The sequence below is a fragment of the Callithrix jacchus genome, chromosome 16 (genome assembly GCF_049354715.1).
Source record: "Callithrix jacchus isolate 240 chromosome 16, calJac240_pri, whole genome shotgun sequence".
Lineage (NCBI taxonomy): Eukaryota > Metazoa > Chordata > Mammalia > Primates > Cebidae > Callithrix > Callithrix jacchus.
This window is the reverse complement of record NC_133517.1, coordinates 10577828-10582100: the sequence shown is the minus strand read 5'-3', so window position 1 is coordinate 10582100 and position 4273 is coordinate 10577828. Positions and strand designations below refer to the sequence as shown.

At 45.3% G+C, this 4273-nt stretch overlaps 1 pseudogene; it reads right to left on the bottom strand.

Annotated features, from left to right (window-relative positions):
• Positions 1-3023: 3023 nt before the first annotated feature.
• LOC100395761 (EF-hand domain-containing protein D1 pseudogene) lies at positions 3024-3938 on the bottom strand (annotated as a pseudogene).
• Positions 3939-4273: the final 335 nt, after the last annotated feature.

The window sequence follows — 4273 nt, the reverse complement described above, 5'->3', positions numbered from 1 at the left end:
GACTTCAATTCTTCACATTCAATAATGGATTTTAAAAAATGGGCAGAAAATTTCTAGGTTATAGAAGATTTGAACAATATTATAAAGTAGTTAGACCTAATAGATATCTACTGAATACTCTACCCAAAAACAGCAGAATATGTATTATTTTCAAATGCAGATGGAGTATTCTCCAAAATAGATCATATGCTAGGCCATTAAACAAGCCTTGATAGATTTTAAGTGATTGAAATAATGTAAAGTACATTTGCTTAAAACACTGGAATTTGTGAAAGAAATTTAGGAAATTCACAAAAATATGGAACTTTAAAAACACAATCCTAAATACCATTGGGTTAAAGAATAAATCACAAAGGAAGTCAAAACATGCTTTGAGATGAATGAAAACAAAAACACAACTAAAACTTATCAGGTACAGATAAAAGCAGCACTTACAGGGAAATTCATGGCTATAATTGCCTTTAATAAAAGAGAAGAGCCCGATGTGGTGGCTCACGCCTGTAATCCCGGCACTTTGGGAGGCTGAGGTGGGCGGATCACAAGGTCAAGAAATCGAGACCATCCTGGCCAACATGGTGAAACCCCGTCTCTACTAAAAAATACAAAAATCAGCTGGATGTGGTGGCATGTGCCTGTAGTCCCAGCTACTCAGGAGGCTGAGGCAGGAGTATTGCTTGAACCCAGGGAGTGGAGATTGCAGTGAGCAGAGATCGCTCCATTGTACTCCAGCCTGGGTAACAAGAGCGAAACTGCGTCTCAAAAAAATACACAAATAAATAGAAGAAAGCTCTCAGATTAATAACTAACATTCCACTTTAAAAACTAAAGAGCAAACTGAACCTAAAGAAAGAAGAAAACAGTAAAGATATAATGAAAAGAAATAAAATAGAGGTTAGAAAAACAATAACCAAGAATCCAAAAGTTGGTATTTGAAAAGATTAACCATATTGGGAAGCATTTAGCTGCATTGATCAAGAAAAAATGGAAACAACTCCAATATCCATTAATTTATTAATGTAAATAAAAGTGTATATCCATACGATGGCACATTACTTGACAATAAGAAGGAATAAAATATCAATACATGCTACCACACGGATGAACCTGGAGAACATTGCAGTAAGTGAAGGAAAACCACTTATATATGTCTGAAACAGGCAAATCTGTAGAGACAGGACATCGATTAATTGTTTCCTTGGGTAGTGTGGGGGAGATTGAGAGTGATTGCTAATAGATACGGTTTCTTTTGTAGGTGATCTTAATATAATTATGCCTCCCGTAACAACCAGGATACGTTCTGAGAAATACATCATTAGACAATTTTGTCATTGCATGAACATCATAGAATGTACTTACACAGATGTAGATGGTATAGCCCGCTACACACTTAGGCTATATGGTATAGACTATTGCTCCTGGGTTATAAACCTGTTCAGCATGTTACTGTATAAATACTCTAGGCAATTGTAACACAATGGTAGTACAGTCATGCACAGCGTACTGCCATTTTGGTTAACAATGGACTGCATACACAACAGTAGTCCCATAAGATAACAATGGAGCTCCCCTATAGAGGTATACCATCTTTTCACTTTGGGAGGCCTGGATAGGCAGATCACTTGAGCCCAGGAGTTCAAGAGCAGCCTGCACAACATGGAAAAACCTGTCTCTACAAAAAAAAATGTAGAAAAATTAGTTGAGTGTGATAGCATGTGCCTGTTGTCCCAGCTACTTGGGAGGCTGAGGCAGAAGGATTACTTGAGCCTAGGAGGTTGAGGCTACAGTGAGGTGAGATTGGGCCACTGGACACCAGCTTGGGCAACAAAGTGACATTGTTTCAAAAAATAAGATATACAATTTTTTATCTTTTATATTTGGTTGGTGCTAATGTAACTGCAGTTTTTGCATTGTTGAAATTTGCTGTTTGATTTTGGAATACATTCTTAAATAAATGCGATTATGTTATACATCATTTTCACACAGATTTCTCACTTTGTGTATTTTTTGGTAATGATATTACTTGATGTTTATTTTATATTTATTTTAGAATATGAAAATGATGTTATACAAAAAGCAAATGTAAGCAATTCTTTTTAGAAAGGCAGATGATTTCTCCATTGTAAAGACGGCAGTTACAAAAGAGAGTAAGTATGACATTGGGATATATTCATTAAAAATACACCAAAAACCCCTAGTATTTGTGAGCAACCCCAAGAACTCACAAGCATGGGGGGGGGAGGGTAAGAACAGCTACAGCTGGATATCCTAGAACAGATGTTAGAAACTGGCTCATGGTGATATGGCCATGACTTGGGGGATTTTTGAAAGGCCCTGATCTGTCACTTGGGAATATCAGTGTCCACTGTTATACGATGTGCATAGAGTCAGAGTGAACAGGAACCCTTTTACTCATTGGTATCCTAAGTATTCTTTCATTCTTACCGTGAAGTAGCACCGTATTTAAGAGTGAGAAAAAGGCTGAGTGGGAAAGACACAGATGGAGCTGGATGAAGAGGGAGGAGCTGGGGGAATGCTAAGGGACCGGACAAAGGTGGCAGGAAGGAGCAGACCTGTGTCCTTTCTCTAATGTGTGTCACCAGACAGCATTCTGTTCCTCCTGTGAAGAGGAGACAGGCAATGGTTCACCCTCCCTCTGTTCAGACCCGCCATTACCCAGGAACGGGAGATGCAAAAGCAACTGGCAGAATCCTACCAAAGATGAGAACAGGGAAGCTGGATGGGAAGCAAAGAGAAGTGCAGAGAATTCCCTGAGAAAATGGGTATCTCCTCTGAGGACCTTAAAAGACAGACATATCTGTACAAATTAACACAGCAGACTACTCTTTGATGTGGAATGGTAAAAGGAGAAGGACATTGTGAAGGCTGCTGAGAAGATACAAGTTCTGGGTGCAGGTAGGTGGGAGGAGCAGAGACAGGAGACAGAGGTGGGCAGGCATGCGGCCCACCCCAGGTCCCTCCCTGAGGGGCTTTGACACTGGCAGGAAAGAAAGCTGGCAGGGAAGCTGGTACGGGGTGGTGGGTGGAGACAGCTGGCTCAGGGAGGGAAACGGCAGCAGTGATGAAGTTGCCCACCCATCTCTTCCCGGGGAATCTGTGAGGCACAGCTGTGGGCAGACGGCAAGGTCCACCGAATTATGTACCGAAATTGGCCTTGAGTTTCTGCAAGGCTCGGCAGAGCTGCCTCTCCTCCTCCTCCTCCTCCTGCTTCTGCTCATCTAGCTCAGCTTTCAACTCTACTTCAAACTTCCTGGCCATGACAAGGGTTGGCTCTTAGCTTCAAAGACGTTCTAGGCACCTTTGACATGCTCCAGGGCCACCTCGATCTCGCAGAGCTTTGCCAGCGCCGTCAGCCCACTGTCCTCCTGCAGCTCCCAGGTCGCGGGCTTGTGGAAAATGAGCAGGAACTCCCGGAAGCTGAGCTTGCCATCTAAGTCCTCGTCCACCTCCCGGATCGTGCTCTTCAGGCCCAGGTGGGCCTAGCAGGGGGCCCAGCTTCTCCAGCATCAGCATCAGCTCCATTAGGTGGATGAAGCCATTCTGCCCAGCATCATACAGTTTGTATACGCTCGACAAGTCCTTATGAGGCGGCAGCTGAACTCCGGGAACTCCGTGTAGGGGTTGAAGACCCTGCGGCGTCGGGGCCGCGCACCACCCTCGTTGATGTCAAGCCTCCGGCTCAGCTGGGCGTTCAGCTCCGCGTCAGCGCTGGCCGTGGGCGCGCGGGCGGGGGGCTCCAGCTCGGGCTCTGAGGCTGGGACACCGAGGGAAGCTGACTGGGGGCCTCCCTCCTCGACCTCCTCCTGCCAGAGCTGACGCTCCAGCTTGCCCGCCAGCTCCCAGCTGGCCATGGCGGCGGATGGCAGGACACGGGGACACGGGGACATGGGAACACGGGACTCGGCGTAGGGAGCTGGGGGATGGTGAGCTCCTAGCAGGCTCCTGACTCTACCCTACTCCTGTGACTTTTTTTTTTCAAGTTCAAAATGGGTGATAAAGCAGTGGAGACAGCTTACAACAACAACATGCTTGGCTCAGGAACTGCTAACCAAGGTACAGTGCAGTGGTGGTTCAAGAAGTTTTGCAAGGGGCCGGGCGCGGTGGCTCACACCTGCTATCCCAGCACTTTGGGAGACCAAGGCAGGTAGATCACGAGGTCAGCAGTTCGAGACTAGCCTGACCAACATGGTGAAACCCCGTCACTACCAAAAATACAAAAATTTGCAGGGCATGATGGGGTGCGCCTGTAATCCTA